Consider the following 19,399-nt stretch of genomic DNA (forward strand, 5'->3'; position numbering starts at 1 on the left):
AGCGAAACGAGGCGCATGTTGATGTGCTGCAGTTTCCATATGCAGCAGGACCGTTGGAGCCGGAGTACAGAACGACGCTGCCGGAGTTTCGTGATGCTGGTGTGGGAGCATGGCGAACCCGAGGATGTAGCTCGCTGAAGGGTCGGCGTAGCCCTTGAGAGGGGCGGTCCATCTGGACATTGCAACATGATAAAGCAGCCGTACTCTGTCAAATACCTTGATCTTATTTGGAGCGGAGAGGGGGGGAAGGAGTCCCATACCTCGATGTAGGGCTTGAGGAGCTGTAAGTCAATGATATCTCATTTTCCAAGCAGTGGGAGGAGCGGTTTGCATTTTGAACATGGACAGATGCTTCGCAGAGTTCTCGGCGTATGGGCGGATCTTGTAGTGTAAAGACCATCTGTCAAACCATCGCCCCGGGGTGGGCTGCATACTGCTGAGGTGTTGGGACTTGCTAAGGGTGCTGGAGGGGCTGGTAGGGTTTCGGGTGGGTGCCGAACTGCAGCCCGAAGGCCGCAGCGTGAGCGACCGGGTGCACCTCATATCCTCCGAGAGTCTGCTGCCAGGTGTATGTGACCTTGCTGGTGGACGGTCCTGCAAAGGTGGCATGTTGCGGAGCGGCGTATTCAGAACTTGCTGATATCCTCCCTGGCTGGCTCTCTCTGTTGTCCTGGTCTCAGGCCCGGAGGCACTCTGGTGGCGAGTCTCTGAAGGGCTGTGGCAAGTGTCTCCTGGATGGCTGTTCTGTCCTGTCGCATGATTTCAAGGATCTGGCGCATATGTTGCTCACTATCATCCACCAGAGCACTGCATAGGACTTTGGTATGATTGCTTATAGCAGCCTGATTGGTAATGTCCAGGAGGTAATCGTCATTGTTGTCATCAGCTGGAGTCTTCTGGCTCTCCTTTGGCGGTTTGAGGCAGGGCAGTGCGTCTGCACTGTAAGTTGTGGTCTACCCTGCTCGTGCTTTAGGCTCGCAGTTGGAGAAACGGTGTGCTTGCGGCCAGTTTCAAGCTCCGTCCACTGCGCCTAACCACCGCGTCGGTAGCAACCTGCTTCCCGAGCTCTTGTGGATTCTGCAGATGGCCACAGCAAATTCCTCTGATGTGATATAATTACATGATAAATTTATTTTAGCTCAGGAGAGCCGCGGCACCGCAGAAAGGCAAATCGCCCATACCTTGAAGGCCTGCGGCGCCGCTTTCAATAATGAAATGGTATTATACTACAAATCCTACTCCTCTGCAGAGTAAAAATGGGTTACAGACCTGTTGTGTGAGTGCCCCGCTTCTCCTCCGAGTCACCTTTTTCCATCTGGATTTAGCGTTGCCCCAACAGTTTTTTAGTTGTTCAACGTCCCGTGAAAGGACATGCGTCTGGCAGTTATACTCAATGCAGAGTATGTTCCATGCTTCGATTTTAGCTTCTATCGAGAAGTTTTGGATGACGTTCCGAGGATATCCTGCTCCTCCTTCATGTACATTCCTCGTCCCTCCGTGGCAGCCTCCTTGGACATTGTTGGAGGTTGCTAGAAAAGACACTGTGGTAGCCCTGAAGGAAAAGGAAAGGTGGAAGATAATCATTTTAGACATAAAAAAGGACAGTGAGACAATGATGCAGATACAAACCTCTGTTTAGGCGTGCGATGCAGAAAGGATGCGAGCTGTTCACCTGCTAAGACACATTAAACAATTCTTGTTACAAAGCAGCAAACTTGCAGCCTTCCAATTCAATGTCACTAAAATGTCTTAAATAAAATGAATGAATATGTTCCTATTTTACACCACAATAATGTTTTAAATTTACCTCTCACAACAACCTCATAACTAGACGCCTGTCATGTCTCCGAGTTTCCTTGAGTGGAAGAGGGTTTCTCGAGGAGCTCCTCATCGTAGAAATCGCCGAGGCTCAGTTTTGAAGCCCAATGGATCCTCGAGTGTAGGTGTGCTTCTTTCCTCCCCTCCATGGAGTTGAGGTAAAGCACCGAGTCAAGGCGCATTTATAAATCTGGCTGATATTCACCTTGGTTTAGTAGAGTGCAGCACACACGCATTGATTGTTTTTTTCTAACAGTGCTGATTCTTATCCTGTACGGGTAGTGAAGTGGGGTGAGTGACCCTCCTGTAAGGAATTGGTTGCATTTTTAACGTATTTACTTCATATGCATTATGTAGCAAAAGCTCTAGGAGTGCTAGCTAGCTGTTAAATTTTTCACCAGAAGAAAGCTGCCAATTTTTTTGCAAGAAATTTATAAGCATCCAAATGCTGGGATTAGAAAAGAGATAGCTTGTCATGGGTGTCTCCACTCCAGTGTCTGTTTTTACTAGCTTTAGTTGGTTGTTTGGGTGGCCGAAAACACTTTCGCCATAGCAACAGGCCACTTGTGCAGTGTTTGGGAGCTTGCGGGACACACAATGATTTCGTTTTTGACCAAGACAGTGTCATTTTCTTGCTCCCGAGAATGCATTCGTGAATACAGATTTTGTGACTTCTTACGACGTGCATAACTTATAACTTCTTAGCAAAATTGTTTTAACAAGACATTCTTTCTTAATGTGGCATCTGGCTTTTGACGTATGCTGCCCATCTCTGTGCTTTGAGGGCTGCCTTGAGAAATGAAATACAGGCAAATCCAGAGCTGTAAAGGGACTGGGCGCCCTCTGCCGGCACTGTTTAAGTTGCAGTGTCCTTCTATGGCCTGGATTACTAGGTCGTCTAGGCTGAATTGAAGATGTGTGCCTTGTGAGGCAGTTGTCTTGCTGCATGCCCAACGCAGAAGAGTAACACAGCCAATGTTCTGAAAGAAAAGGTACATTTATTAAAGGGACCATGAAATGACCTTTTTACTTTTTCCAGATAACTTTTACATTAAACCGTCAATGTTCACTGAATGCCGAACAGGCATCCGTTTTCGTCTCGGTTTATTAACTTTTACACAAAAAATTATTGAAATATCGACTTTTTCATTCTCTCCAACTGACCGCAAAAGAAGCCGTGACGTAGACCGTTTCCGGAACCGGAAGTTCTCTCGGCAGTAGGAGAATGGGAGTGTTAGCGGCAACGAGTTGGGGTGCGCCGGTAGGTTTTACTGCGCTGATGTCACCGACGTATTTCCTGAATCGGCGCCTCTCATCGCCGCATCGCAGCTGAGCGAAATTCAATGAGATATGTTGCGCTACAGCGACAGCATGGGACTAGTCCCATACGCCGGTATGCCTGTTGGGAAGTGCAGCGAGTCTTGTCACCACCCCGTCATTGTTGGCAGAAGGGCCGGCCCGTGTCAGTCGTTTGCAAAGCGACGTAGATGGCGTTTTTCGCGGCCTCGGAGATGCAGGAGCGAGCCGACGTTAAAAAAGATACGCTTGAACTCCGAGTGTCAGCAAGAGCCACGTAAATACCTGCTTACACTCGGAGCGGACGCGCGCGCTTGATGGAAGTCTTGTATTCGCGCTGTTGGTAAGCGCTTCGGGACCGTTCTTTTACGATTGCAACTCGATACTGACGCGACACTCGGCAAAGAAAGGTTGGACCGGGGTCGACAGTGACGTGCAGTCTGTCAGAATAAAAATGGCATACCAATAACAAAGTGTACATACCGTGTTACGAAGGCAATCCATACGGCGTTTATTTCAGCTCTATATCACACAAAACAAGAAGATAGAATCGACGAGAGTCCCTTTTCGACGAGTGTTCGTCAACACTGCCTCGGAAAACAAGGGGAAGAGATTGACCTCCTCACCTCTTAATCTAGAATTGAGGTCAGTGATCAAACTATAATACGGGAAGGGTCCACAAGGGTCGCGCGGGCATATTCCATTTAGCACACCAGCCGGTCGTAGGCAGACGGTCTTGCGACGAAGCAACGCAGCGCCGAGTCGGAATGCCTGCTAGGCCTATACGCTTCGTCGGAGTCGGTGAATCCAGCGTTCTTGTTCGTCGTGGTCTGTTTTAAGTACTGTTTTCTTGCTGCTTGAAGTCGGCACGCGCGGGAAGAACACGTAGAAAAATAAACGTTCAGTCAGTCGGAGTTTTGAGAGGAAGGAAAACAAAGAAAATAAATGTTCGTCGGTCGCCGTCACCCAAGTAACTGGCGGCCCTGCCCTACTGCGCACGCGCAGTAGTTGCTTCGTTTACCACACGATAGATGGCGCTTGGCTCTCAGCATTATCAAATTTGGCAATTTTCGCCACACATCTCTAATTATGCTACAAAATGTGGATCTGAATATTATTTAACAAAACTTTTAGGAAACATTCGCCGGCTATTTATTGTTTACGATCGCGGTGCTGGTGAGGTAGGCTCTTACCCAATAGGCGATGTGGATTCGGCTGACGTGCACCGATTCTGCGTATGCATCGTAGTGAACAGGCGAAGGAAGGAAGGCGCAAAAGAGTCCAGTTTTCTTTTAAAAGTTCTATAGCAAATAATTTTTTTGGGCTCCCTATTTTTGTGTTTTTGTGTTTCTTTTCACACCTTTTACGACGTGCGGTGGATGAAACTCGATTTTAAAATCATTTCATGGTCCCTTTAATATGAGGAAAGCCTTTAGCGCTAAGTCTAGTGATCATTACTGCCACATTGTTTGCCTTCCCAAGAACATTTTCTCGTCTGCCACTGTAGTGACCGTGGCCGCTTTGGTGGCTCCGAGGCAAAGCGCCGGCTAAAGTTGCGACTCCAGTAAGCCAGTCATCACTGTGACCGCCGAAAAAATCCGCAAGTCTGCTTAGAGCTGAGGCCTGCACCTCCGCGGCCTGAAGAGAAATGTACAATGCAAGAAATCAATTGAATTGACAATTCTGTCAATTTCCCCTAATGATATACTGTTTTGTAAGTTTATAGCTACATAGTCTTCGTAAGATTCAGTGCATCCTTTGTACAAAGAGGCACTATTGTGCAATGTACATTATGCTTTTTTTCTCAGTAAACACTCCTGGTGTTCTAAGCATACAAGTGCAGAGTTATTGTGATGTCATGTAGTTCCTGTGTATTGTTTTTAGCTATGTTGGCGTTGCTTGTGGCTACTGGTATAATCTGTGTATTGATCTAATCCTGTAGTTTCTGTGTATTTTCTAATGTTTGGTTCATACTTGCTCAATCAATCATTTGTGCGTGGTCATTATGTTTAAATATGACAATTTATGTAAATATAAGAATTGTGAAGGCCTGTCTGCTTGTTGTTAATGGCACACCAAGGTCCATTATTTTGTTTCTTTTGTCAGCAGCACACCATGGAAATACTTCCTTTTTTTGTGCCAATCCACAAATAGAATTTTGTAACAGGTTAATAAAGTGTGATTTTTCAATCAATTCCAGCACAAACAATCTAGTAGAGAGTTGATTAGAGAACATAAAGTTGTCAACCTGCATTGATGTGCTCATTTTCTACTTCGTGAGAACTATCTCAATCTGGCTTATACAAGCAGGATAGGCCACATGAGTCAGAGTGTAAGGAGAAACATCCTTCGACAGGTGTGTTATGTCGAAATTTCCCTCCGTCCGCTGTCCACTCTGGCAAGCGAGCAATATGAATCACTCGGCTATCATACACAGTTCAAACTCTCATAATTTCAATGATTTCGGGCAATACTTAGATTTAATTGTGCGAGTAAGCATGCAATGTCGCACTAAGGAATTAAGTCAGCTGGATAAAATTGTGCTTTCGCCTGCAGCACAAATAAAAACAAAGCTGACAACAACTCCGTGAAGAAGGTGTAGAGGCCACCCGCTCAAGCTCGTATCTTCGCCCTGCTGAATCAAGTAATATTGCCACGTGCATGACCGTGCGAGAGCGTGCGTGGCCGAATGGTTACCGTGCTCCGCTTTCATACGCGGATGCCCCAGGTTCGATTCCTGGGAGCAACGCAGCTTTTTGCTATTTCTGTAAATGTCGCATTCTGGTAAATTCAAGAACCTTGTCGCTTGTTCGAGGTCTGAATGATCTGTGTGCTGAACCTTCTATACCAATTGTTCCAGAAGCCCATGCGTCCACATAAGAGGCTCCGCATGGCGAGCCGGAGTCGGTCTTGCCCCAGTGCGCGATCCTGCTGTTACGCTGCCGCTTGATCCTGCTATAACGCCTCCATTGACGCCTGCGATGGTAGCCTTTTTCTTCTGTGTTTTGAGCACAAGTTCGCCCCATTAAACTTTTAGTTCCAGTTCTCGTCGCCTCACCAAAATGTCACGGCATAACAGCAGGACTCAGCGCTGCTGAAAAACAGACTCTGGCTTGCCACACGGAGCCCCTTATATACATGCGTGGCCTTCTGGAACAATCGCCATAAAAGGTTCGGCACATAAGACATTCGGACCTCGAACAAGCAACAGGGTTTTTGAATTTACCAGAATGCGACATTTACAAAAATAACAAAAAGCTGCGTTGCTCCCAAGAATCGAACCTGGGCCCTCAGTGTGAAAGCCGAGCACGGTAACCATTTGGCCACGCGCATGGCAATACACCCGGATTTGTGTAATTTCTGCTACAGACAAACAAAATGGTGCTATTTAGAGATCCGTAAGTAGAATGCTGTATAGACCATTGGCAATCTATAAAGTGCCCTTTGCTGCCACTGAATGATGCAAATGAAACATTGTGAACTTGCATATAATAATGGGGACAAAGTTTGCTTCTTGTCATAATGGGCCACCACACGACAGTATAAACAGCGAGTACAATACTTGCAATGGCCAAGCAGTTGATGGATGGCTGCCGCATTTTCCTGCTGTGCAGTCAAGACTGCTCTCTGTACGTAAAGCATGTCCCTTATAGTAGGCTCGTCCCTCTGTTGTCTTGGGAGGCAGCTCTGTGGCTGTGTCCTGGGGGGATCCAGGGCAGCAAGGAGACGGCTGTCAAGCATTGTGGCTTTCATCCACACTTTTCTTAAAGTTTGAAACATGTGCATGCAAAGTGAAAAATCATGATCAGAATTGCACCATGTGCATTTTACGCCTGTTCTGCCGTGTTTATGCAGATGGGTCTTCGCACGTCAAACCATTCACGCAAAGTTTTGCGGTGTATACCGCGTTTTTCGATGGCTGATTTTGAAGCACTCGCCACAATCGAACGTTTAGAATGAGTTATACAGCCATCCATTTGAAATACAAGCGTGCGATTGTCATTAGCAGATAGAGTTGATCATGGTTAACCTATTTCTGAACGTGAAAGGTATATTTTAACTTTTTATTCACTACATCTTTAACTTCACACTCTGGACTGCTTTGCGGGTCAGCTCCCAGTGTGAACGGGCCATAAGCAACACACAATATCAGTGTGGAAACAAACAGTTAACCCTCTATATATTTAACATGAACAAAACATTACCTTCATGCACGTCCCAAACCGCTCTAACGTGTGGCAGCCCCACTTCTGTCAACTCGATTCAGCTGGCAGATTCATTTGCATTCATTTCATTGGAGTGAGATGTAAAAGCCATTGGGTAGCTTTTCTCGATGCATGCAAAAATTACCGAACTCGTATGCTTCCTGTGAACACGGGAGTGAGTCTATTCACCACAATCAACAGCCGGCGGTCCACCTCCTGAAGCAGCTGGCCGACTGAAGAGGCTTCTCTGGAGGCACCCCCAGACTCCTCTAGGTAGAGCAGCTCTGCTGGCAGTGGGGGCTGCAAAGCAGATTCACTGTGATCACTGCTGCCCCTCTACTGCATTGCAACAAAACAGGTAGTTCTTCCTCAACATGAAACAGCATTCATTCTTTCTTGCAGGTTAGGCAGAAATGTTTCAATATAAAACGCATATATTTCCGGTCGAACAAAGAATTTGTGCACATTGTAGTTTGCAGCAGACTGGAGTCCTATCACACAAAGGGTCGGTGTTCAGAGGCTCCAAAGCTGCCGAGATTTATGTACAATGTGCGACACGCTACACGACATTGGATTATTAGTGCACCAAATGAGCACTTTCTATCACACTAGTTTTCATAAGAGCCTTTAAATTCTAAGAGAAAACCAGAAAGAAAACCCGCGATCGCTCGTTTGCGTTAACAGTACTGCACAGTGTTCTTGTCTTTTCTATGTGCCTTCATTTATTGCGCTATTACGGCGATTTCACAACGACGCAAAGTGGGCTTCTCATTGAGGCCTCGGAGGACGGCCGAAGGGACTGCCTGGGACGCAAACACAGCAGCCCCTTGACAACTCCCTCCCGACGATGGCCAGAATCTGGCTCTCAACCTCGTTGAGGGGACCCACCGAGTTGGGACCACCGCCCGTCTGCGCCACCGCCAGCAGGCCATTGTGCTTTCGCACCTAATTGACGCGGGCGTTCCAGAAATTTTTCCATTCTACCCTTTCCTTGAAGGCAGGCCCTTCTGCGTTGAGGTGGACCATAATCACGTCTCAGAGGCCCATCCTCTCCGCATAGACAGACTGAGGATGAACAGTTAAAAACTTTTGGACTGCAGGTTTATTCAGCATCTATGCAAACCTATCCTGTGACCGAATTGGTGAAGAAAGATTAATGATTCCTGCAACCACAGTCATTGAGTTGTCCACAGCTTGCAACATTTCCCAGGGAATCGGCCCCTTAAAGACCTTGAAAACCTTCAGACGCTGAATAACCCTCTCTACGTGAACCCTTGCTCGGGCGACACTTGCAGTCCATTTGGCATCAGCAGCCAAAACTTTGGCAAAGGAATGGTGGCTGCACGACACCTAGCCCTAGCTTGTTACATTCTGTATCAACGTGAAAGCCTTTGGCCACCATTACATAGTGGCGTGAACTTCTCTAACTTACTTGGGACGGGTGACTTTTCCACACAGGCTTTGTCAGAAGTTCTTCCCCCAAAACCCTTACTGATAAAGGTGATTAGACCAGCTGGAGACACTCCAATAAAAAATTGAGCATTGTAGCATCCTTTGTATTATGAGTATGTAAACAGCCAGCACGCCATATAGCGAGACCTCTCAATTTCTACGTTGATGCAGTAGAGTGCTACTTGCACCTCAGCGTATTCCTTAAAGCAGCTGGGGATATTCTTGTCCTCCCCCCTGGTTGGCCAGTACACTACTTTTCAGCACGGCAGCTACAGAAGGCGGTGTCCCATAAAAGTATCTATGCACTTCTCTTAATAGAAAATGAATGTTTCGTATACAAGTATGAGGCAGAAGATACAGTTCACTCACTTTTTTCAAAGAAGATACAGAAACTCGCACATAAGGGAATCCTTCCAATCACTACAAATAACCCCATGCAGTGACTGGAGGAAATATAAAGACAAGAAATGAACTAAGAGTGCAGACGTGTGTTGAGACACTCTGCATAATTTCGAGAAGAACTCAGTTCAACTGAAATGTCTATGTCGTTTCATGCAACAACAAAAAAAAAGTACCACTGGTTGTTTGACTAGCCCTTGGAAACATACGATGAGCTTTATACTGGACAGAAATTATCGGCCTGACAGTCATCTGCCTGATGGCAGATGACAGTTTACTGGTCAAGTTCAACACTGAAGTTCACAATGTTGCTCGCTTTGTAGTGCTTTCCTTGTGGATGTAAAAAATGCACCTCATCAATACTATAGACTCATATTGCGCACAAGTAACGTTCCAACAAAAATAACACTATGTATTGTAGGGTTCGGTGCTACTGCTCACCCGCAAGAAGGACCAACGAGGCAGATCTCAGAACACACACCTTTACTCGTTCCTGGCAGCCAACTGACTCCCGAGCCCCGAGCCTCGAGTGTGGCGCGGAGCTCGAGTTCTTTCGCCCGATGATGGGCCGCCAAGCCCACAAACTCCCCCCCCCCCCCCCCCCCCCCCCCCCCGAGTTCGTTGGAGTTGACGGGGTGGTTAGAAGGGTTCTTCGTTTTCGTCAATGTTAATTGCGATGTCGGCCGGCAAGGGGGGCGGAGGAGGGCGGGTCTTAGGCGCCGGACGACCGCCAGGGCCCGCTGGAGGTTGTGTTCGTTGATGGCCGTGAGGCGCAAGACGGCTGCCCTGGCGGCGGCGGCCGACTCCCGGGCCCCGAGCCTCGAGCGTGGCTTCCGCGCACGTTGCGCGCCGGGCGCGGAGCTCGGGTTCTTTCGCCCGATGATGGGTTGCCAAGCCCACAGTATATAGTTAATCAGGCTTGCTTCGATTTCTAAGACATTCAAGTGTTTGCACCTTGAATGTACTGCCGAGAAATGCAGATATTGGAAAAGCAGTTGATGTTTCATATTGACTGGTTATAGACTGGAACATTATATGAAGGCTTCCAAGGACAATTGTACGGTGTATAAGAGAATTGTGGCATTGTATGACCGTCAGGTCGACCGCCACTTTTGTCATTGACACTGATAAGGACGACGGCACGAAGGCCATAAGCGAAACAAAAGGGCAAGAATCCCCTGCATGTTCTGTCAAGTCTATGGTCATCCTCGTCACTGAGGCTGACAAGGATGATGGACGAATGCTGTAGAAATAAATGCTGCTCAGTAAAGCCAACTCTGTACCGAAAAGGTACTTTGCTTAAACCTGAGGCAGAAAATAATAAACAAGGGGAGCGACGATGCAATGCGTACCGTAACAGATATGAAGTAAAAAGAATATACTTGTATATGGTCTTTTATATTTTGACATTATAGCTTGAGAATTTGTTTGTAAGCATATGGATTATCGCATGTATTGTGGTACGTTAGCGTGCAATGTTCACAGGCATGGTCGTGAACCTCGAGCTAGCAGCTCGCAAAAACATGAAGAATAAGTGTCCATTACGCTCCATTGATTCTGTTGGTTGCCCAACTGGAGAGTGCTTGGTGGATGGGAAACTGGCAGCCAAATGGATGGAGGGTAGTCCTAAACTTTCATGTCGTTCTATTATTAACAATGCTAGATGTAAGAACAACAAAAATATGCCATGACAATTCACTGTATAGTAGTCCCACTACATATGTGAAAATGCAGTTTAGCAACTTGACCTAGCACTCCATGTGCGTAACATGGAAACTTGTTGCAACTTCAAACATACGTGGGCAATGCTGGATAAAAAACTGTGGTCACATTTATAATATAGAAAATAGATTACGCGCTCCTGGAAGTTGAAAACCATTATTACATAGTCCCAAAAGTTCCTTAGGAAGAATCCTTTGAATACGTGTCCACCACAAAGTTACGAAATTTGTCAGGAAGTCGCCCCCGCTGCCTTGAGCGTTGGGTAGCATCCAATGGGCATATCTCTGGAGTGCGTTATGATGTAGGTGGTGTCGATGCACCATTGTGGTCACGTGCTGTTGGAGGCGATTCCATTGTTACAGCAGAACTCTCTCCGTAGCCCTCTGTTGAAGTACGAGCCACTGGGGATTCGTGCAGTGCAGCAACCTCTGGATCTACGAAGTTCAGGGGCGCTCCGCCTAGACCGTTGCTGACCTGGATGATTTGACTCGCTACAATAGTCGAGCCCACACTGAGAAGTACTTGAGGTGGTGCTCAGCAGAGAACCGCTTGGTCCTGGAAAGCCAGGACCAGCAGGCATAGGCGTGCGCAGGATTTTTCATTAGGGGGGGCGAGGTTTCCCCAGAGCGCCCCCCCCCCCCCCTTTCTATCGACGCACTCTCACTGATGTCCTTCCGCTCATATTGTAGTGCTGAGACGAGATATGGTTATTAAATGTTTATTTCAACAATATTGAATTGTAAAATATACAAAATATTATTAAGCAGTTGGTTTCACTTTCTTGTGAAACGTCCGCAAAGAAAGGCATCCCCTGCGCTGCTGAGGCATCAGTGATACAACGCACGTACAAAGAATTTTTATTCTTTCTAAACCACGCAGAGAAAGATACGACACATATGCAATCTTTAACAGCACAGAATATCTAAAAATATTGCCTCAACGTGACTCTGCTAGCATGGAAAATGTAGTATACATACAGGGCAAACGCATGGGTGCACCTACACATGGCGAAAGCTGTCATATGGCGTCTGCAACGTTCATGCAGAGGACGAAAAACGCCACCCAATACATAATGTAACGGCAACGCTTAAAAGCACGAGAATTTACCGCAGATTAAAAATACGAGAAACAGCAAGTTACAATATTTAGTAATTATTGAAGATAAATGCTATGACATGCCATTTTTCTTCTTCTGAGCATCCAAATGTACAGTTGATAATCTTACTTTGTGGCGCTTGATAGAAACATGTAATAGAAACAAGGGCTATAATTACTTTTTTTGCACAAGATAACACGCACGCATTATGTCATGCTCAACGAACGTTATACAAACTAATGGATATGTTATGTGGTGGTAAACATATTTTATGACTAGATTACTAAAAATGTGTAGCACGCGAGAGATATAGTACTTTTCACCAATCGTGAAAAGTCTAAAGCAAAATTCTACGCGATTTTGTCCCAAACTGTTCGATGACTGACTCACAACTTGTTGACAATGCAATCTGTTGCTCAACGAATGGTAAAAGCAGCCACCAAGCAGACGGGTTGGCGCCTGGCGCTCCGTCGCGGCGTCTTTTTATGGTTGTTTTTTTCGTTGCGCGCACTAGAGGGAGGGAACTTTGGCGTCGGTGTTTTATGCCGTCGAAAAAGAAATCATACCGCCGGCGCAGTCGCGCCTCGATTCGGGCCAACTTTGCGCCACCCCCCTAGATGATTAGAGGGGGCGGCCGCCCCCCTGTGCGCACGCCTATGCCAGCAGGAACTGGGGGTTCTGGACCCTCATTGACAGCGGCTGTGGAGGCCTCTTTAAGAACTGGATCCGTAACGGCAGGCAGGACGGGAGCTGCAGCGGTGCGGAAACCCACTTGGGAATCGAAAGCAGGAACGGTGCTGGGGACTACAGTGGCGGGAATGTCACTGGAAATTGCACTTGTCACATTGCGGGTGACAGCTTGGGAAGCTGAAGCTGGAACAGCACTGGAAACTGCAGTGGTGGGAATGCCACCAAGTACCCCAGTATCCTGAATGGTGCAGGTTACCGCAGGAACAAGAATGGCACCAAGTACTGCCAGGGCATGGACAGCACCAGGCACCACAAGAACATGGGCGGCACCAGGGACCGCAGGACGATGAACGGCGCCAGGCACCACAGGAACATGGGCGGCGGCACTAGTGGCAGCAGGACGATGATTGGCGCCAAGCACCAAAGGAACATGACCAGGACAGGGGGCCGCAGTAACATTGGCGGCACCAGGCACCAGGAGCTGCAGAGATGAACGACATCTTGAACCGTCGGGACAGGAACGGCAGCAGGGGCGGGGCCACAAGGACAGGAATGGCACGACAGAGGCTGTGGAGATGGTTCCGATATCGACGGATCCCTTCAAGGTCGATCTCCGATGAAGCCTATACTTTGTGGGTCGTCACCTAATCGACGCCCGATCGAGTCGTGCTTCGCTCGCTCCCCAAGAAGTCACCCGACACAGTGCGTGGTCAAAACAGTTTACTAACTCACAAAGTTAAAGAGTCCCCGTCCTCCGTCGCTGTTGTCCGTCCGGCCGTCTGTCCACCACTGACCAGTCTGGAGTTGAGAGAGAGCCCCCCCCCCCCCCCCCCAGTGTCCCGCCTCCCCTTTTTATAGTTTTGCCCCTGGCCGATCACGTGCGCTCCCACGATCTGTCCACGTGCCACCCCCGCGATCCTCCAATGGGGTGATAACGCTCACTCGTTGGGGATCTGGGAGAGCGGGAAAGGGGGGCCAGGAAGAATGGGCGAGGTGGAAGCAGGGAAATGGGGCCCGGAGGAGCAGCCACGGGAAGTGTTCCTACGCCTCCCCTCCCTTAAAGCTCAGGCTCCTGGAGCTAGAGTCTGCGAAGGGCAGACGGTCTCCCGCAAGAAACTCCTCCAGCTCTGCCATCACTGTGTCCTCGGCGGGCGGAAGCGGCGAGGGGCTCGGCAGCAACAACATGCACGAACAATGTTGTTTACGCTGTCGGACTCGAGCCTCTTGTGAAGAATCCGAAAATGAGCTTTGAGCCGACCGAATGCATTTTCCACTACTCTCCTAGTGCTGGAGAGATGATAAGTAAAAGCCCGTGTGGGGGATCCAGCAGTACCAGACTGCAGAAAGGGCTTCATGATGTGGCACTGCAGGGGGAAAGCTTGATCCGCGAGCAGGATAGGGCCGGAATACTGCTGCGTCGTGGTTCCTTCCAGGTGACCCGTTTGTATACAGGAACCTGTATGAGTGGTCAGCTACAGCCAAAAGAATGGTGCTTTACCACCCCTTGTGATTATATTAATCTGAGGCATACTCTTTCGACAGGCACGCCTCGAGGTGGCAGCCGTCCAAGGTGCCCACGCCTTGAGGTAAGCCTGCAATCGCCGCAAACTGGCGCAGGTGTTCAGCCAAGTAATGGGCTAGAGGGAACTTCACAAACTGTGGTTCAATATGTTTCAAAAGAACTGTGCAAAACTCTCGGAAAATGATGTTCACAGACGACCGGCTGACGCCGAAAAGATTTGCGACGGTTCTGTCTTCCACAGAGGTGGCGAGGCGATACAAGCCGATTGCCACGCGCTTCTCCAGGGGGATGGCCTGATGCATGTTGGTGTCGCTCCGCCTCACGCACTCGCATACGCTTTTGATGTATCGGAAGGTGCTGCGATCTACTCGAAAGTTTTCTCGAAATGTGCTCTCCCGAAAGTATGGAAGCATAGTCTCGTACCAAGACTTCGCACGGGGATATGCCCAGACGTTTGCGACGGTTCTGTCTTCCACAGAGGTGGCGAGGCGATACAAGCCGATTGCCACGCGCTTCTCCAGGGGGATGGCCTGATGCATGTTGGTATCGCTCCGCCTCAGGCACTCGCATACGCTTACGATGTATCGGAAGGTGCTGCGATCTACTCTAAAGTTTTCTCGAAATGTACTCTCCCGAAAGTATGGAAGCATAGTCTCGTACCAAGACTTCGCACGGGGATATGCCCAGACGTGCCGCTTGCGGGAGCGTAGTCGCGCAGCCGCTAGCACGAGCCGGTTGCGTTATCTCTGAGAGTGTTTCTGCCCTACCTCCAGTTCGTCGATCTCGGCGAGTACACTCTGCTCCTGCATACGTCGCCGTTGAAGCACTTCTTGATGAGTGGCGAACATGACCCAAAAGTTGCGCTCGTCCTCATCCTTAAGCACAGAATTCCTTAAAGTGCTCAGAGCCATTTCACGTTGCGATGTGCAGACGCAAACCTTCACAGTACACAGCTCGCTGATGATAGAGCAGACAGCGCATAGAAACGCGAGTCTGACAAGAAGACGGAACAGCGAGACAAATGCGGGCACAGTCACAGACTCGAACAAAGCAGACACCCTGGACGACACAGAAAGCGGTGGATTGTTTCGGCTGTCATGTCGGCTACGCAGTTGAAAGCAGTTGAGTACTGCTAGTGTTGACAGACTGACTTCGAATTTTGCCCAGGGCTGAACGAACATGTTCGATACCAAACTGTCCTAAATAACCACAAGATTATTGTAACATAAAGCAAGTTGCAGAACTAACGTTTTTTTTATGTTCAGACGCATAAATTATGAGGATATTTTCGCTCAGCTCGTTTAGTCAGTAAATCCTTTTAACAGAAATGCTCTTCGCAAGGGAGTCTGCATTAGTGAAAATCACAAAATCATACCAGCTGTGCCCTGTCACACCAAGCTGTCCTTGTACATGATAATAGTAAGCATGGCCTCTCTTCAATGTGGCAACATTGCCTACCATGCCTGAACAAAACTTGTCGTCTGCACAGGCTTCCTCAGGCGTTAAGTTCTCTTTTGATTGAGGACACTTGACCTCAGGCAGGCCCTGCTCACCCCTTTCATGATTGATGCTATCAGGTGACGCTGCCAGAAACGCATATTCACAGTGCACACCAAGTCAAGGGTAAAGGACCATGGTGTCATACTTGTAGTACCTACATAGCAATACATACTTCTCTATGATACAAGGTTCCATGTGCCTCCCATATTCCCGAGGGCCAATGGCTGGCAGATCTCTGCTGTGCTTGGGGTACAGAATCTCTTGCAATGTACTCCGGCTTCCAACAATGCACACCCTTCTTAAAGGTTTAGGCTGTCAGCTTGCCCACCCTTTCTCTGAAACAGGTGTCGTTGGTCACTTGGCCAATGGTGTTGACTCGAGTGCCTTCTCTCTCTTCGGTGCTCAATGGCCTCATGGAAGCCAGCATGCATGCATGCACCATCACTTGAAGCGAGCATGCACCTTCAAGTGAAGGTGCATGCTCGCTATTTTACAATAAACACAAAAAACTAAAATATTGTATTGCACAAATAAAAAAGGCCACGACATCAAACAGCACAATCAGTTTCAGCTGAAAGCATCAGCCAATGCCCACACAACAGCACAGCATGGCATCAAACATTTGTAGCATGAGTGAAATCTGGACATAGTATAGCACAGGCACCGAGTATATTCATATTAAGTCGGGAAACAAACACCTCCAAAATGGAAAAGCAAATGTTAACGGCAGCATCTGCTGAAAAGTATACCAATATATACACAAGTGCTTTCAGTGTATATATTTGGCCAATTAGCATGGGGAATATTTGAACACATTATGCACCACTTGATAAAAACAAATATACATGCACCAAAACCACTGTAGTACGGGAGGCGCACCAACTGTTTAGACTTCCTTTTTTCTTACTGCAGATACCAACTACTTATGGATTGACAGATATATACACCTTCTGGAAATATAATTTTCCTGCAAAAGGAATGCATGCAACTGTGCCACTGGTGTAGGAGTCTTTTCATACACTGCGGTACGACTTAGTGAAAGTGTGTTGCAGCTGGGCAGCTGCTTCCATCTCGTCAATGACTCCAAAATGGCATCGTTGGAGGGCTTTTTTGTTGCCCCAAACAGGTGAGCATCACTGAGGTTTAAATAGGTTCAACATTATGCTACCAAATGTCAGGTGGGTTGTATGATGCATCAGAGAGACAATCAAATTCAAGCAGGCACCCGCCAATTATGGTGTCGCATGCACTCGCATAAGGACATGCCAGATCAGCGCCCGACTGGGTTGAGCCATCTTTTCGACGCGTCGTGCAACTTGTCGGACGTTTGGTCGTGCATGTGTGCTACCGGGTCTGGACCCAGTGGTTATCACCTGTTCAGGGCCACCCTGCAAACATGCCATTTTGAAAACATTATGAGCTGGAAGCAGCTGTTCAGGCTTGAGTGCAACACACTTCAAAATGCGGTTCCAGCAGGGTATGAAAATTGGTGGCACAGGTGAAGTTGGATCCAAGGGAAGTATGATGAGAAGGTGCTCGTATCTACTAACCTTTAAGTGGCCAATATCTGCAGCAAAAAACCAAAGCATAAATCAATATGGTATACTCCCCGTGGAAGGTCGAAGCACCTTATAGGTAATTATAGTAAACCATGCTGGGAGTTAATTACATGTCTGCCTCCGTTCTTCTCTACAGTCAGCAGGTCTGGACTGATTAACGACAGCTCAGTCATAGTGGAAACTTTAGAAGTGTACTCGACCACATACACATGAAAGTGTAAATCTAACTGTACAGTTTCAAGTCTTTGGTTAAGCAGGACAATCATCCTGTTGACAGAAAAAATTTCAACAATTTCAGTGAACTGTGGGAGTTCATCCTGTGGAACAGCAATTATCAGGACACAAGATTTTGCATAAACAGCATTGTTCAGAGTAACTGTTTTCAGCTTAAACAGTTCCTCTCTGCCAAGGTTTTGAATGGCAACGTGGTCCTGAACATTAGCTGGCAAATGTTCATACAGAACACGTTTACAGCCAGTTGCATCCAGCTGCAGGCCAGCATTTTTATATGGAAAAATAAACATCTGTAGTAACTGGTGGCGTCTAGGTAGACTGCTTGTGATGGTTCTTGAAGTTGCCAAGTTTCTTTGTTATGTTCTTAAAATATTGATGCTTTGTCTCGTACCACATGGCCCATATGCTAACAAGGGGACCATACTTCAATATGTAATCTGGATAATGAACAAGATAGTGCATCTTGCACGGCACCGCTATTGTGGGAAACAGTGTTTGAAACGCTCGACAGAGAGACTTGATTTTTTTACAAACAATGCACAGATAGTCTAATGGCAATCTTTTGCTCATGACAGCAGCAACAATTTCTCGTAATGGAAAATACTGTCTTCAAACCTTGTGTCCCCATGGAACACATCCTCCCACATATAGGGCAATGTGTCTGAAAAAACAGATCTGAGATACATTGCCTTTCATGTTTGTTTTCTTCCAGATGTAACCCATCTAAATGATCTCCGGTGTGTGTTTTCTGTCACAGGAATGATTTAAAACAGCATCATTCAGATCACTCAATGAAAACATGCCCGATGTGATTAGACAACAAAGCGTATGTCTTAAAACAAATGGAAGAACTCCTTCATAAATGTCATGCATGACGTCAGGTGGCAAGTGCTCAATTGGCAGAAAGCCAGTAAATGTCAGAGGACATGCCTCTTTCAACCCATACAATGGAAGTATGGACATACCATTAATCTTCATTCTTAGGTGATGCATGTGGCCCTCGGGAGTGCATCTAATAAAATCAGTAGCCGAGTGTTCAACGAAGATTTCATGATGCAAGGCAAGGCAATACCTACAGATGCAGCCACAACTAAAACTGCATTTAGAGCCCCCAGTGCAATGACAAGACAGATTATCCCCCGTCCAGGAGCAACACAGATCCCCTGAGTGTTTCTCCGTGAACCACAATTCCTGTACTTTGGCAGGCTATTGCCGTGGGTGCCACTGATCATGACCCCACTTTTTTCTGCTCACACACAATTCAGAGCCAACTATAATCACTAGCAGGAGTGCTGACTGTTATCTCACCACTGAAATTAATTCTAAGAATAAGCAAATGTGTGCACCACTTGAGAGAACCCAGACGCTGCTCTTAACAGCCACTGCAATGCGATGAAGCTTCATACACACACACCATGAGCAGTGCATGATTATGAACTGTGAGCTCCGTATGAAATGAAATTAGTGCAGCCAGGGGTCCTAAGCCTCTGTGAACGACGAAAGAGAGCATGTGTGCCGGACAAACAGAGGAAGAGCCAAAATGAAAAAAGGTATAATAGCTGAAAAGGCAAAGTAGAAGCGTATGCACTTGGGCTAGTTGGTGATCCATGTATGTGAGGTTAAAAGCGCTAAAAACAACGGACAAGTAAAAGAAAGCGCTCTGTGTTGTACGTTTCTTTTACTTGTCCGTTGTTTTTAGTGCTTTTAACTTCACATACATGAAAAGGCAAAGATAAACAGAATTAAAACAGATACCCCCATGAGAGTTCAACAGGACCGTCATTCCCAACTTGTAGCAGTCGAAAAAACATTAACTGAGAATGTATCAATGAGGTTCTACCCTATATCCTCGTGAGACCCGAGCAAACAACTGTGTGGAATAAATGAAGCTGGCTTACTTTTTAGG

Source organism: Ixodes scapularis, unplaced genomic scaffold (genome assembly GCF_016920785.2).
Source record: "Ixodes scapularis isolate PalLabHiFi unplaced genomic scaffold, ASM1692078v2 PGA_scaffold2__306_contigs__length_199485367, whole genome shotgun sequence".
Classification (NCBI taxonomy): domain Eukaryota; kingdom Metazoa; phylum Arthropoda; class Arachnida; order Ixodida; family Ixodidae; genus Ixodes; species Ixodes scapularis.